The sequence below is a fragment of the Sciurus vulgaris genome, assembly GCF_902686455.1.
Source record: "Sciurus vulgaris genome assembly, chromosome: 14".
Taxonomy (NCBI): domain Eukaryota; kingdom Metazoa; phylum Chordata; class Mammalia; order Rodentia; family Sciuridae; genus Sciurus; species Sciurus vulgaris.
Genome location: NC_136475.1, coordinates 23421556 through 23438616, shown reverse-complemented (window position 1 = coordinate 23438616; position 17061 = coordinate 23421556). Strand labels below are relative to the sequence as shown.

General features: G+C 38.6%; 1 long non-coding RNA gene across 1 annotated transcript; it reads left to right on the top strand.

Moving 5' to 3' along the window:
* The first annotated feature begins 5206 nt into the window (after window positions 1–5206).
* Window positions 5207–16533, top strand: LOC306644553. Its single transcript, XR_013759412.1, has 3 exons — window positions 5207–5283; window positions 8199–8662; window positions 14475–16533. It is a non-coding gene; the product is annotated as an uncharacterized lncRNA (long non-coding RNA).
* Window positions 16534–17061: the final 528 nt, after the last annotated feature.

The following is a 17061-nucleotide window of genomic DNA, read 5'->3' as shown; positions in this document are numbered from 1 at the left end:
ATTGCTTGGCATGCACAGGAGAAAAGTTGTAGGAATGTGGCAACAAGCATCCCCAAACATCCTAGACAAGAAGTCCATTTCTGAATACCCTGCAGCCCAAGCTGGCCCATCCATATGGCTGCTGTGCACTTACAGTATAGATGGCTATCCTCTTCTATTCAAAGCACTCTGTTTCATAGCTATCCCTCCAGATCCATTGTTTCTCTGAAATTCCAAGTCCAATGTCATCTCAGCAAGTATGCCACGACTGGAGGAGCTATAAGCCTCTCAGGAAGACCTAACTGACAGGCCTTCCATGTGTAAGACAAGAGCATGGACGTATTATCATCGCCCTAGAATCCTTGGAAATGACATTCAAGGGGGACATGCACACACCACCAGCCTTTACCAAGAGCCAGGGTATGGTCCAGAAAATGCAAATTACCAAAACAAAAACTTATCTGTGGCTGCCAGGCAATACCCTCTAATTTTACTCAACCACCTCAATGTGCACATGAGCATAAAAAGTTATATAATATTCCTAAAGTATTCTGGATGATAATAATTAGCACATTGATTTTTGGAGGTTTATAATAGTCGGTTATGAAATCAATGGAGGTATATAATCTGAAAATGGTTATTTATGATTTATTTTTACATCTGTTATTCTCACAACAATTATTTATTTGTGGCTCAATTTCTGGTGGAGAATATCTCCCTTCAGTTTGACAAATTCAGAAGTCAACTGGAAAAAATGCCACAATTCACTGTGATAGGCATTTAAATTAAAATATAGATGAAACTGTGAAAAATCTGCACACACAATGAAAGAATCTACAGGGCAGTCAAAGGCCTATCACATAACCTGTGCCTACAAATGGAAGTGGATATTCACTAGTTAAGGACATTTCAGGAAGAGAGTGGCAGACAGAAATATGGAGATCAAAAACAAGGTATATATCAATTAGGGCATAAAGCTAAGCTGTTGTAATGAAGAGACTGAAAAAGTAGAGTGACTTCAACAAGACAACAGTGTATTTATTTCCTTGCTCAGGAATAGGAAGGCCGTCTGGAGTCGGTAGACATCCCTACTACATGAAGTCAGCAAGGTTTCAGATTTCTTCTTTATTTGCCAATTTCCAGCCATCACAGGTACTAGGGCTATGTTCTAATCCATAGAAATGGACAAAGAGATGTAGAGGATAGGCAATTCCCTCTTTAAATGACGTGCCCTATAAATTATTTGCATCACTTTAATTTATACCCCATTTATTGAACTTAATTCCACCAAGGTTCATCAAAGTCTGAGAAATGTTGTTAACTGGGCCTCCACCGTCAGGTAAAACTCAAGGGATTTTATTATAGAAAGAAGGAAGGGGATTGGGTGTGGTGGTGCACGCCTGTAATCCCAGCAACTTGGAGGCTGAGACAGGAGAATCACAAGTTCAAAGCCACCACAGCAACTTAACAAGGTCCTAAGCAATTTAGGGAGATCCTGTCTCAAAATAAAAAGATAAAATGGGCTGGGAATGTGGCTAAGTGGTTGAGTGCCTCTGGGTTCAATCCCCAGTACCAAAAAATTAAAAATTAAAAAAAAAGAAGGAAGGGGTCTATGTAGTATGAGAGACAATTATTATCTGCTGCAGTGTTTAGGAAATCCTGTGCGACTGTTAATGTATGATAAGGAATAAGGTTTTCCAGTTTTTCTGGTCTTAGATAAAGAAAACACATGCTATATTCTGGGAAGAGGGAGCGAAGTATGCAAAAAAAATAAAAATAAAAATAAAAATGTACAACTTAAAAGGCATATAGAAACCCATTAGTATTATTGTGGTGTCAGTATTGTGGAAACTTCAAGTATAATGTCTTTACAGCATCTAAGAAATATTCACACCAAGACAAAGGAAACTAGGGTCATATTTTAAATCCAATTAGTATAGAGAGATTGCCAGTTTTCTGTTCTTGTATTATATGCTATCAAAGTGATTATAAAAGAGGTTGGAATAAAAAGTTTATGTGAATTCCTGTGAAGTAAAGAGAAGCTACATGAGGAAGGCATTAGTGACATGCTTCATGGTGTATGTTTCATAGTAATAGACAAGAATCTTATCAGGTACAGTTCACAAATCAATGTTTGATTTCAATCATCAATTGGATCAAACTGGGCTGAGATAACTATATTATGAGGTTGCAGGAGGAAAAGCCAAAAGCAAGAAGAGATGGGAAGGTGGATGAGATGTGAACTGTCTAATGACTGTGCCACATCATGTAATATCTGTTTTCCTGCAGCAAACATAAATCTTATGTCACATTACATGGACGTAAGCCAATTATTTAAATCTATAAAATTCAACTCATCAAGAAACCACAATTACAATCTTCAAAGGCAAAATCATCCCTTGGAGGTCTCTAGATTTCTCTTCTCCAGAAGAACATCATCCCCTCTAGAGTTTCCCTGGTAGTTACATGGGAACTCCTTAGCAAAAGGAGCCACGGCTAAGGAAACCAGCTACATGCTGATGGTAATCACAGTGTCTCAACCAAGTGTACGAGCACAGTTAGAATAACAGTCCTCTTGTTGGCCTTACACATTTTCTAGACTTGGCGATGTGTGGGAATGTTGCATGAGCTTCTCTACCTACCTTCCCCTTGTTAAATAAGGACCTACTGAAATATTAGCTACCAGGTAACTGGAATTGGGAAGTACTAGTGACAGATTTTCAGTCTCATACCCAGGAGACCAGCTGCACCACAGTGACCCTGCTTTGGCAAGCTCTACTGGCAGCTGGTTAAACGAATTGCTCTTGGCAAGTACCAACCAGCTGTTCCCACCTGTGGTCACATGCAGGATCTGTCAATTAGATTCGTAAATCTGTGGGATAATCCAATCTGTTACAAAGAGCCTCATACAGGGTATGTGGCTACCAAATTTAGTGAAATCTCCTTGTAGTGTGTGATTATTTTACACATAGCTTTTCATTCTCTCTCTCTCTCTCTCTCTCTCTCTCTCTCTCTCTCTCTTTCTCTTTTGTACACAACCATGCAGTGCTTGAGCAAGAAACTAATTAATTGGCAAAGTTATTCTGTTGCAGAATAACAAATGCATAAGACATCAGGGGATGGTCCACCCCTCAAGCCTGCTAACTCAAGAATCCATTACTTTTACTCCTTCATCTTTTACCTTCTCTGCATGGCATTATAAGCCATATAATTTGCCATGTGGAAAAGTTACGTAAGTCAAAGAGCATTAAATACTCAAAGAAGTCACCTTATTAATTAGACTCTCACATAATAGGATCATAAAAATTAGAAGTGTAGAAGATCTACAGCATGAGGTCATTTTTGTCCACTGTTCTCTCTGCCTTCTGCCAAAATGGCATTATTTCCTATTGTATTTACTCGTTCTTTGCCCACTTAATCAGGATATAGATTAAATATGGCTCTTCTCAGTGGTCCATCCAGTGTTATCACAAAAGGTCCCAAAGTAATTGACACTATCACTCTTGAATCTGTGTGATGAATCCTCACTCAGTGGCCTTTCTGCTATAAATACAGGACCTGTCCCAACTGACATGTTTGTATTATTGGACAGACTTTAATCTCAGCATTATACAGGCCCACATTTTTCCTCCGCCAAACACTATTTGCAGTTCTGTCCCAGATGTAACAACCTAATCAAAATAGAATTTCATAGAGTGCTGCGCTGAGGATTGGTTTCTAGGGGACTGAGCAACAGGTATCTGTATGTTGACTGCCTTCTTTTATGAACTTGATACAATGCAATTGGCAGAGTGCAAGTTGAATACTGGAACTAGACTCATAAGTAATGAATTGTAAATAATGAGGGTGAGCCACAGCCAGAAACATTTTCATATACTCAAATGCCAGCATTCTCAACTCTAACATCATCCATGTTGAGTTAGCATAGCACAGCACATTTCTACATTGTTCTTCTCAGAGGTACTTATTATCAGCTGAATTGCATCCCTGACAATGAGTTCTATGTTCAGAGTGAAAAAGAGAGACCTTCCAATGGACATTAGAAACGGAAAGCTTTCAGAGCTCTGTGTCCCGCCCTGTGCCCCAGAAATGGTCTGGAGGGTGAGGAGTCAAGTAAAACTAATAAAATATCAAAGTTTTAAGCTGATAACTATTCAGGAAATATGCATTTAGAACATGTCTTATCAATACAAAAACAATGTTGCCTAAAAGTTAAAAAAAAATAAAATAAAATAGGAACAAATGTGTAGATTTAAATCCTTGGCCTGTCACTAGCTAATGGTATGAATGCAAATTCATATCTTGACTCTTCTGAGCCTTATTATCAAACTGAGGTTTATAACACCTACCTTCAATCTTGCTTTCAGATGGCATTTTAAGGAACAAGTTGAACATTGTAACTTTATAAAACTTTATAAAAAGTTTTAACTATATAAACTTTATAGAACTTTATAAAAAGTAAAGAATGGAATAAATGTAAGGCATTATTAATCTTTCATCAGCACTGGCATCTAATCCAACTTCTTTACTTTATAAATGTGGAAACTGAGGCTCAAAGCTACTAGAAAATTCACTTATGGTACCAGATGGTACACATTAAATTTAAGCCAATAACCAAAGTCTGTCATTGCCCACTGGTGCACTTTCTTTTGTCTAACAGGAAAAAGCTGCTATTTGCAAATTTGCTTGAAGATACATGCAAGGTAAAATTGTGATATGCTCTTCCAAGAAAAGAAATCCAGCCTTGCTCTTACATCCCGCTGCCCCGCACATTTTAGCATTTCTGTGAAATATTATACTTGCAAACTGGGATATAACAATTAGTTAATTGAGTTTTTGTAGCAGATGGTGGAAGTTTATGAATTGAATCAATTAATGAATAAATAAAAACAAACTGTTGCTCTCATTAGTGTCCCCAAAATATGTAAATAGCATACATTTTCATAGTTCACAGATGGAGATATTGAGACCCACAGAGGTTCTGTGTGTTCCTGGGCAGGTGAGCATAATAGACAAACATTCGATCTAAAAAGATGTTTCAACAGGCTGCCATGAGTTTCTTTTTTTCCTTTCTTTTTTTCTTCCTTTTCCAGAACAGAACTTAAAGAGGCTGTTTACAGTTTTCTCTTCCTGCCTCCTTATCTACCATTTCATAATCCAATTTAGCCTTGGCATAGAACATGTTGCACAAGCTGTGAGCAGCCTAGATAACAGGCAGATCTCTGTCCTTCCCTTTCTGAAAGGTCTGACAACCAGAGGGCTAGAGACAGAGAGATCAGGACCTTGGAACAAGTGCCCGAGAGGGTAAGATGAAATCTTCCATCATGTGAAGCTTTAGGAATAATCTAGATATTCCCATTTCTGGTAGAGTTTCTGTGCAGAAGGAAGAAGAGGGCAATTGTTGAGTTGTTCGTGGCTTGGTATTTATAACAATCCTAACATCTGAAAAGTTTTGCTTCTGTCCAAGAGGAAGTCTGGAAAGACCCCACAGTTATACCTGTCCCTTAGGCCACCATGGTGGTACTGATGCAGAGCCAGAACCTCCAAAACATTTTGTGAGACAGCCTCATGCTATGCAGAATTTTATTGATGGTTAGCACCACATTAAAGTGTCATTTCAGGCAATTAATATTTTATTTATAAATGCTTATAAATATTTATTATAAATGATTATTTAAATAGTAGCTCATGAGAAAACAAATCTATTACATTTGTATTAAAAATTCTTCAGAAGCTTAATTATAGGAATATTTAGACAAACCATTAAGAATTTATGCCGACTTTCTTGAGAAGTCTGGGATATACCCTGTAAGACTTCCCCATTTAGCTCAGAGGTTAAATTTGATAGGATGTCACAAAAAAAAAAAAAAAAAAAAGGAGGGAAAAACTCAACTCTAGTTTCCTGTCTGATAGTTTGTTAGATCCTGTCTTTGTGCCAGGGAAGACTAAAGGCATTTGAAAATCTTTTTTAAAAAAATTGTCAGGAAAGATTGGCTCACTCTAGATAAATGCCTTAGCCTTACCTAGAATCAAAATATGTCATGTCTTTAAATGTGTCTGATTAAGCATCTTCAGCTCCTTCAGCTATTTTAATCAGTTTCCAAACATGCAATTGGCAATCCTATTTTTCAACCAAGAAGAAAAATGGTTATTGCCTGCATTGATCTGTTGTAGAGCACATCACCTTACCCTACTCCATTCTGAAAATATAATTAAAACATTCCATTTGGAGACTGATGGCTTACCAAAGTATAAGTATCTAGGTGCACATTTTCCCCTTTTATGGGCCTTAAGTTTAGGGTGAAAAGAAAGTAAATAGGACTGAATTATATTAACTGGCTATAACTAATTTCTTTGTGTTGAGGAGCATTTCAATCTCCGTACATCATATATTTTCATTTCCATTAGTGTACTGTTTGATTGGACTTCATTTAACCTTCTAGTATTTGCATCAAAGCTATTGCACAAACCCACTATCAAACTTGCATACATTTAAAGATTTAAAAGTACAATGACCAATTTGAAAAGAAAACTGCAATCCCTTCATACTTTTCCAAGAATTGCTCTTTGGAACATTCTGTGGTTGTCGCAACATGTCTCTCAGTTATGCTTAGTTTAATTGCTCTTGGCTTTTGGTATGAGACAAGTTCACTGCACTATATTATGGAGTGGTTCAAAACAGCATCATAATCCATAAGGGTCATCTTGTGAATTTTAAGGCCATCCAACCCTGTTAGCTGCTTTTAATGATCTGAAATATATTTTTGAAAACTGGCATTATTATTTGTTGTAGAGAACGTCATATGATGTAAAAAAGATGGACTGGATATTTTGCATAATCAAATCAAGACAGAGATGGGCAAGCATTGTGGAATAGAAATGAGAAATCTCGAAAGATAGTGATCTCTGATGGGCACAGCTTTGAAATAAAATCATAATAACCTGAGGAAATCATTTTAAAGACTTTCAGGAAAAAAAAAAAAAAAAAGAAAAACAAAAACAAAACAGGCACACTAGTACAGCTAGTTCTTCGCCTGGCATTTTTTCCCCAAAGCCACAGTAAACAATCTCAACTGCACTTAAAATGTTAACAACATTGTTTTGAAATATTTGACATAAGATCAAATGCCATAGTCAATTGTCCACTGGAAGTGAGCAATATAATATTGCTAAAAGACACAGCCTCTATATAGTAAAGTAAGTTAACCACTGGTAACCTGGTTAAAAATGCAAATTTGTATCACTTGTCCAGTTTTCTTTCTTTCTTACACCAGGAAAACCACATCCAGTGTTGTTATGCTTTACTTCAATAACACAAACTGATATAATCCTCCAAGCAATGAGACCTATCCACCTATTCCAAAAATATCTAGCCGTCATTCCCAGAAAACTGTGATGTTGGGTTTGTTGCTTTGATTGGGAGGTCTGCTTTTTTATTCCGGAAGCGGTGGCTATTTTTGGAATTCAATTGTTTTCCCCCTTTAATCACACCCAGAATGCAATTCTTGTAACTGTACCAACGTGTCACCTATTCTCTATTTATTACATCTTATGCTTTAAATATCACCTCTGACAAACAAAAGAAAAGCAAATGTCCCTAAATTTCCTGAAGGGCTGAAACATCAAGCCCGGATTATTATTGTTTATGTCTCAGCTTTAGCAGCTCCAGTGTCTCCATGGTCTGCTGTGTGCTGGGCTGGCAATGATGGATGGCCATTACGGCAGCTTATTGGAAATGGCTTGATTTATAACCTGTTCTCCTGCCTCAGTCTAATGGCTTCATTTCTTTCCTCCAGTGCGTGATGCCACAGCCAAGGTCATTGTGCCAATGGCCTTTTGTTGTTAGTCTGCTGATGACCAGTGTGGCCAGGAGTCAGCATGGGGAGGGGTTAAGAGGGACAGGAAAAAGGAGGGGGTAAGAAGCATGGGGGCGGGGAAGCTCCAACCTTTACATTTTAATTTTTTTTCATCTCGGTCCCTGATAACTGCAGGAGAACACTAGATTAAATGCTGTCTTCTATTTGCTTCCCGTGCTTGCCAGACAAGGAGCTGCTTTATGGTCCTCAGTGGGGAAGTCTATTACTCACCTCTACTTTAAATGACCAACATCAAATATATACAGCTCCCATTAAAGCTGAGATCAATAAAAATGCCATTAAGATAGTAAAAGTTGCTGATATTAGTGAAGCCCCCAAACAAAATATTTGATTTTCTTTCAGGTTGTTAGTGAGATGGAATACGAACATATACGTGAAAGGAGAACTGGCCATGCCTATGGTCAATAATTTATCTCAGAGATTCATTCAGCCTCTCACCCAATATTTCCCTCCTGTCTATTGATTCCCCATCATTATTTGTCATAAGCTGTCCTAACTCAAGGAGAAAATATGCCCTGCTGGTCCAAGGGGAGTCATACCTGGAGAAATAGAAAGGAATTTCATTAAAAGCGAGTAAGAACTGCTGTGGCTATGAGAAACTCCAAAGCAAGTTGCTCAGACTGTTGTCAGCATTCTCAAGCAAGGAGTAAGAAGCTCAGCAACATCACCCGTGGACATCACGAAAACTGAACCAAGATCGCTCTGACTGCAGTTCAAGGGAAATCAAAGGCCTTTCCTCCATACGATTCACACTCCCCAAAATTGTGCGTATGTGTGTAGCCAACCACACAAACACATATAGACACGTAGGTCTTTTTTGTTTTTTCTTTTACTAGAAAGTCCTAGTTGATTTTCCCAACAGGGCTTCAGTGTTAGAGGGGAGTCAACAGCTTTAGAGATATGTTACTAAAGAGTACACACATTTATGCCAATGGCATTATGTCAAACTGAATCCCCAATAATGTGAGTATGACTTTGAGAGTAGGATTAATTTCTTAAAGTATGCCTACTTGCTAAAGAGTAATTTTTAATAAAAGCACTATCTTTCATTTTAATGTGACACATGTTTACGATGTGGCATTTGATGGTAATCTTTGAAATTGGTTTGAACAATGGTTTGATAGCCTGCTTCATGCACCTCCAAAGGTGAATGATAAAGAATTTTTCTAAGTTAAATCTACTTGGAGTTGACTAATTCCTCCCAACAGATGGTCTTATTTAAATTTTCTCAAACATTAACTCAGTTGAATCTGTAACATAAATTCATAGCAAGTTAAAAATGAAAGGGGCCTGGGGAATACCCACTCCCATTTCTTTATTTAATAACAGGAATGCTACTGTTAGTACAAATTATTATTATTAATCTAATACTTGCTTTAAGCATGGCATCCTACTAAGTGAATTGCCTCCTGATACAACCTTTATGAGGTGGATGATATTCCGATTTTATAGAGGTTTGGTAACCTGCCCAAGGTCATGTAGTATAAAATGGTGGCATCAAGACTAACAACCAGCTCTGCAAGATTTCACAGCAAATCCTAAGTGTAATACTTAAAATCAATGATGAGCATGGCTAGCTCAATATGAGCTAATAATATGATATCTGAAATTGGAGAATACTAAGATGGCTGTTTGAAGTTAATTTTGAGAATACAATTGTGAGATTCAATAAAGAAGAATTTGCTTTGATTTTCTTTAAAAGTGAAGAACAGAGTCACATAGTGGCAGTTCTAGAACTGTTTCCCATTTATTTCCTTGCAAACAAATGAAAAATATCAGTACTCATAATTCCAAATGTGAAAGTCCACAATATGCCTAGGTGCATGAGGTGCTGTTATAGAGATAAAAATTATAATTTACTTGGCTATTTGCTAACTTCCACATTTTATTTTGTTATATTAGTTAATGCATGAGAAATTATGCATGATGTCTTTTCCTTTCAATATTTAACTTGCTGCCCATGAGACTATCATTTTTTTTTTATGGCTTCAAACCTAACATCCAAATACATCTTTCAAACAGTCCTTTAAATTTTGAAACAAAACTTATTTATGAAATAACAGTAAACATTGGGCTTGCTTCCTATTGTCCAAATGTGGCGCCATCTTAGCGGAAAGAGAAGGCTCAGGTACAGATGCTCCTGGCTACACAGCTGGTTTGGCCGATCTAAGTAAACTGATGGGTTGTTCATATCCAGTAACTAGTTAGTTACAAGGTATTTACCCAAATTAATCTGGTAATAAATGTTATTGATCTCTCAATTTAGTCATACTGTCAATCTGACTCAACCGAAGGACTCCCACTTGTCAAGCAACCACTCTTGTGAGAACATCCATCCACATACATGTCCAGGCCTCATCCAACTTGACAGTTCATTCCTGTCATAGGTCCTTGTCCATCATGACACGTGCAGGTAGGAAGACCAAGCAGAAGTGCTGCCAAGTTTCAAAATAAGGCTGTGGAAGAAAGGAAAGTTAAAAGAAGGGAAGGAGGGAGATACAGCACGAGGAAAGAATAAGGGAAAGAAGGAAAGAAGAAGCAGGAGGAAGGCAGGAGAGGAGGGAGGGAGGAAAAGAGGGAGGGAATGGAGGAATTATACGAAAATTATCTTGATACAATTTTAATAAATTCAAGTCTTCAGCTTTGAGCTTCACAGGAATGAGTCAGCTGTTCACAGACGAAAGCCTTCTTCCATGAGAAGGTAAAAACAATCCACTTAAGTGAATGCTGTTTCTCCCCTTGCAGAGACGAACTACCCAGCATTTGTTTCAGTAACAGGACAGAGACACTGAGGTCTCAGACTGTAGCAGAATGTCAGGACTAGAAGGCATTCAGGGAACAACTGCCTGTCTTACAGATGGAGAAACTGAGGCTCAATGATATTAATTGATTGTCTAAGGTCACTCAACTAGTGGCAGATCTCACTCTGGGATGCCCTCCTCCTAATGCCCATTTTGGTGTCCTTGAATGAACAAAGCTACCAGTAGATGGGATAAAATGAATACCTTGATCTTGGTATCTTCTTTTTGTTCCTCTCTTCATCTTCTCATGGAAGATAATTTCACCTGGTAACCTACAGAAGCTCAGAATTGCCAGTCTTCTAGGCATATCAACCATTTTTAAAGTTTGATAAGCACACCCCTATGCACTTTTGGAACACTTTATAGAACATTTTTATATCTATAACATCATGTTTTATTTTTAAATAAATGTAGGCAAGGCTGGCATAATTATTCCTATCTGATGCATGAGGCAATTTGCCCAGAAATAGTTAGGGTCACAGGGTCAGCAGAGAGCCAAGATCTTCTCTCTTTTGTAGAAGTCCTTAAATCGTACCTTTCAGAGGATGTTGTCCATGCTTGGAACTTTCAACTGGCCTTCATATTAGTCCTGCACAGCCTCTTCCTTCTGTGTTGTAATAGACCCTCGGACCTCTGATCTTCCTTTGCCTTCTTATCAGTGAACACTTGGCCTGGACTGCATAGAATGGAAGCAAGGAAAAACACAGGGTCAAGATTCATACAGAGACCCATACATTTGCTTATTATTAATCCTTCTCACCAAGGACTTTTTAAAAAATATTGTTAGTTATAGATAGATACAATATCTTTTTTAAAAAAATTAATTTTTTATATGGTGCTGAGTGCCTCACATGTGCCAGGCAAATGCTCTACCACTGAGCCACAATCCCAGCCCCATGAGACACAACCCCAGTCCCTCATCAAGGACTTTTGCTCTTATCCTGTTAGACTTGGGACTGTTCCCTTATGTTCATTTATTCATAAAAGACAACATCTAATTCTCCTCTGCCAGAGACTTCTCAGAGCATTACAGGCATCATAAAGTTTTCCCACGGTTTTTAAAATGCTAATGGGGGAGAAGTCTTCCTGAGTCAGGTTAGCTCGGAGGGCCCATGGGGGCAGTCAGGGGTGGGTGCTGCCATGCATCGTCAGGACACTGTCTGTGGGAAGACAGTGCTTCGCCCGCTGCTCCTACCACATGCTTTTTGCTGGCTCTTGTGAAATGTGGGCACTTGTACACTGAAGGTAAGTAGCAGGCCACAGATGACATCATAGGGTAAAGAGATGAATGCATAGAGGGTTGAGAAACAGGGCGGTCAAGGTCCAAAACAAGCTTGGTCTCTGTTTTCCTGTTTTCTCTTCCCACAATCTTCTTCATTAATCACCTACACATTCATCAAACTGGTTAAAAATACCTCCAGAAAATATCCACCAAATTCTTAACCCCAATGAGTTAACATAACATTTATTAAAGAGTCATAAGTAAGTTTCAAACAAAAGTCATTGGTCAAGGTTTAGTGAACTAGGAAGAGTTCAACAAAATTGTTTGGCCTTGCAGTTGAGGTTTTCACATTTTTTGTGAGACATGTCGAATTTTAAAAGCAAAAGCAAGGCATGGATCTGTGATTTGGAAGGCTTTTATAATTCTTTACTACCTGCTTATCAATGACACTGATATAGCTTGCCACTTTATGGTAAAGACAAACTTGATGAGGTAATGGACACATTTAATTAATGAGCCTGTAACAAATAAAGTATTGGCAATGGTAGGCTAGAGGAAAATGGATTTGAAATAACAAGTGCAAACCATTTGCTAAGTTAGGATCATGAGAATTAAATAGAGCATCTGGGCGGAGCGTAAATGCAACACCACCATGCAATTACTCAGAAAATGAAGGTAAACAAATGCTTCTAGTTTAAGAAGCACAGAATCTCACAGTCAGCAAGGTTCCATCCAGTAAGGTTCAAGAATTCCTGTGCAAAGAATGGGGGAATGCTGTCATTTTGTACTCAGTGCCTTGGATATACTCCCCTCCCCTTACCTAGATGCAGCTGAAGAGACAGGTAGTATTCGATAGCACCTTGAAAAGCTGAAACTCTTGGTCTTTTTTCACACACTGGTCTGATTAGTGAGTTTCAGGTTCTAGTTTCATATTCTTTTCTGGTTAGCAAATGAATGAAAAGCCCTGTGGAGTCATAGTGTGCTCAAAATCTCCAGGCACTTCGCAAATATAAACTTCTGATCTCTACAGCACTTGTAGCTTAAAAAGCATTTTAGGGCTTAGAAAGCAAGTCATCAGCATCAGAGCAGAATGACAAGTTAATTCAGTGACCCTATGAAACATGGTGACAGCAAAGCCATCCTATTCTTGCTCCAGTTGTTGAAAATATTCTGTTTTTACCCCACTGCAGGTAAAAAAAAAATCAATATTAAAGGGGTTTTCCACTCTTGGTCCGTATCTGTCCTAATGTTAAGTTGCCCAGTGATCCTGACAACTGGAAATTCAAAATCTTCTACCTTCTCATTAGCAACCAAAGATCGGAAGGACTATGACTTGGTAGATCTGTGACTCTTCAAAGACATTACCACTCTGTGATATCCAAAGTTGTGGCTGAGAGCTCAGGCTTTATAGGCAGGATTAAAATTCTTGAAAGCTGCTTGAACGTCAGCAAGTGTCATGGTTTGGACACATGGTATCCTCGAGAAGCTTGAATTAAGTTTTCCATTAGTTTTATAGGCTTACTTTTGTAAGAAATTATATAATCTACCTATTGGTAAGTCAATTTACTACTCTATATCTTTATCTATATAATTTACATGTATATGGGCATGTCCATAATTTGTGAACAACATAAATAATTTGTTCACTAAATCAACTCCTTTTGGAGCACATTGTCACCTTGGATGTGTTCTGAGGAACAATCTGAGTCTGAAGGTGGGCAATGCTAGGCAGATTCCACAGAAACTAAGGCTATTTTCCACCCTAGAGCTGATTTCAGAAACAAATGGTGAAGGAAGCAGCAGTCATTCTGTAGTCTGTCTGTTCTGTCCTCTGGGTGCTTTGAAGGGAAGAGAGAGTGCTTCTCTCTCTAGGCCTCGGCTTAACTGGCCTATTTCATGGCTGGACAAACATAGGCTCCTCAGCCTCTTTTATATCCTTGAATGAACTGTAAGTATCCAACAGTGTGACATAAAGCAAAGTAGGAGTGCTGCTGCCAGTGCAGTGCTTTAAAAGAGGATTGCTTCCCAGAAAGGGTGGCCTCAGCCCCTGGTGAGAATGATAATCCAGCAACAAATCTCCCCAGGCCCACAGAGCATTGCTATTGAGGGTCCATTTCCTTGGGTCATTGTCTCTTAGACTTCATTCCCAGCCCTAAGTGAGGCCAAGTGTCGAGAATTGGCAGATTCAGAGGCATTCCTGCTGACAGAGGCATTTCTGTGATGCCACAAGTCCTCAGACAACCTTACTAGTTCTTGATAAGGTCTAAAGTCCACACGTCTCAAGTTCAGACGGTGCTGCTGTTGACAGGCATTTGTGTGGAGCCTCCCCGATATCTCCAAGCTATTCGTACAGCCTAATGGCAAGGTCTCTGCTGGAAGCACTGCTTTTGAGGGGTGCATTTCTATTGGGCTACTGCCTGCCAGGTGTCCTGTCTTATCCTCAGTGAGAAGGAAAGTCCAGTCAATCTCTTCAGTTCCAGGAAGTGCTTGGGTATACCACCTTCCAGGAGCTATGCTCTCAGTATCTTATGAAATTTGCAGTACAACAAATCTCTGGTTCAGAGGTTTTTCTGATTGGGGGTTCTTCTCTTTCAGGGGTTCTTTATTTGTGTAGTTTCAGCCTCCACATCATCTTTCCAAATCTTCCTTGAGATCTAATGTCCAGCTCCAAGCCTTCCAAGACATGGAGAACACTGAAGTTGAAGAGGATATTTCTTAGAAACTATTGCTCATGGCGTGCTCCTTCCAGTCCTATGAGGAGACCTAAAGAAAAGTAAGAAGTTGCCTCAGGTTCAGAGAGTCCTCATAAGAAATGGAGCAATTTCAAGGAGCGCCCCCTCAGATGCCTCTTCCAAGTCTTGGGGAAACTGAACACCAGCAAGAAATCTCCTTGGTGCCAGAGAGCAATTCTGCAGGGTGGAAGAATTCTGAAGAAAGCTGCCTTCCAGACCTCCTTTTCAGGCTTCAAATAACCCTGAAGATCAGCAACAGGTCTCTTCAAGTTGCCCAAGAAAGGAGGAGGCTTGAGGGCAATCCTGGCTGCTAGTGTCCTCCAAGAAGGTGAACCTCTCTAAAAAGTCAAGGCTCTGAAGTTCTCATTAAGAGCATTACAATTCTTACCACCAAATAGTGGAATTTACCATTTCTCCTCCCTGATAAAAAATCCAGTTCTAAGTTCTCTGACTCAAAGATGACGCACAACATGAGAAATTACTTAATGCTCATAAAGTCAAAGTTGTTTGATAGAATGACCAAAGAGAATGCTACATGTGACATTAGTTCAAATTAACTCTACCAAAGTTAACAGAAATTCTCAAGTGAGAATTAGAATACTAGCAGCTGTTCAAGTTCACCCACCAATGGGGTTGGTGCTGAAACCACTTTCAGAGTCTAAGAATCCCTTCCTTGCAGAAGTGCAAAAGGGAGGAACAAGACGATTCTATCAGGCTTCCTTTGCTCCCCTTTTGCTCCATTTGTCATCCACAGCTGCAGAAGGATGCATCTGAAGAAGAGCTGTGCAGGGGACTCTCAGGTACCACAAAGAAGCTCACCACTATATTTGATTGACAGCAAAGTAACTGGACTGTGCCAAATCTAAAGTTTTAACCAAGAAGTAACCCACTTTCAAGATCCCAGAAAAGGTTCCTAACCTTCAGGCTAATCACGCCATTCTAGAGTCAGTGGATGACCCTAGTCAGGCAACCCTTGTTTTTAAATTTTCATGTTCCAAGTCAGACTCCTCCCAATGTCTTACAATCAATATTCATGACCCTCTCCCTGCTTGGCTTAGGCTACTTCTAAGAGAAAGTGTTCATCTCAGTTCTTTATCCATCCAAATTTACCAAGTATATCTCCAGTTCTTCTTACTCCACAGATACTTTTTAAGTCAGTGGTTCTTAATCTTTTAGCATTCACCAGAATCATTCAGAGCACTTGCTAAAAGACAGATTGCTGAACCTCACTCCCAGAGTTTCTGATTTATCAGATCTAGTTTAGGGCCCAAGAATTTGAACATTACTAATAAGTTCCCAGTGGATGTTTGTACTTCTAGTTCAGGGACTACATTTTGACAACTACTGCTTGAAACCAAAGCTGGACTCACCACTTCCTGCCTAATATGTTTTATTATTATGGGTTAAATGTTCCTTCATTATATGGCCTATGTATCATCTGCAACAGAATCATGCCCATTTTTATAAAAAGAAATAAGTATATTTTCTGCTCCCCACTCAACACCTACTGAATTAAACTTCTAAAGAGGTGTGGACCCCAAGAATCTGAATTTTTAACAGGTTTTTGTAACTGACTTTGATATACTATGAAATCTAATAATTACTGGTAAATGCCTTACCTCTTGGCACAAAATATATTCTTTTTGTATTGTTATTCCAAGTATCATATCTCTTTGTCATATTTACAACTTTATAAAGTATTGCATAGTATAAGATACTGTTTGAAAATATTTTAATTCAAATTGATACACTTGTAATATTCTTGTTATTAATAATAATCATAGAAATATATTTTCCCCAAAATAAGATAAGTCCATTGAGGTCAATTTCTCTGTATATTTTTGTTTCCTCCAAGAGCTAATAAAAACTGAACACAAATTCAAACAACATTGGCATTTGGGAAATAAATAAAAACGTGTAGAATTGCCCTTCTGTGTCTGTGGATTGTGCTTGCATTAATTCAACCAATTGTGGATTGAAAATATTCAGGAAAAAAAGGTTGCACCTATACTGAACGTGTACAGACTTTCTTGTCACTGTTTCCTGAATGATGCAGAATAGCAATCATTTACATACCATTTACATTGTATTAGGTATTATAAATAACTTGAGATGATCTAAAGTATACAGGAGAATGTGCATAGGTTATATGCAAATATTATACCATTTTATGTAAGGTACTTGAGCATCTGCCAAGTTAGGTAGCTCTAGGAATCCTGGAACAAATCCCCCAGGTATACTGAAGGATGACCGTGACCTGTGTGTGTGTGTGTGTGCCAGAATGAAGTGACTTTGTAAGCAGCACCACAAGTTCATGGAGATGTCCAATGATCTCAGATTTCCATGTGCTTATGAAATGAGCCTATATGAGCCAGAAGACATTTCGATTGCCAGTTCCTAGGGTAACATTTCTTTCCTGTAAGTGTTTGGGGAGAGCTACTTGAGAAACT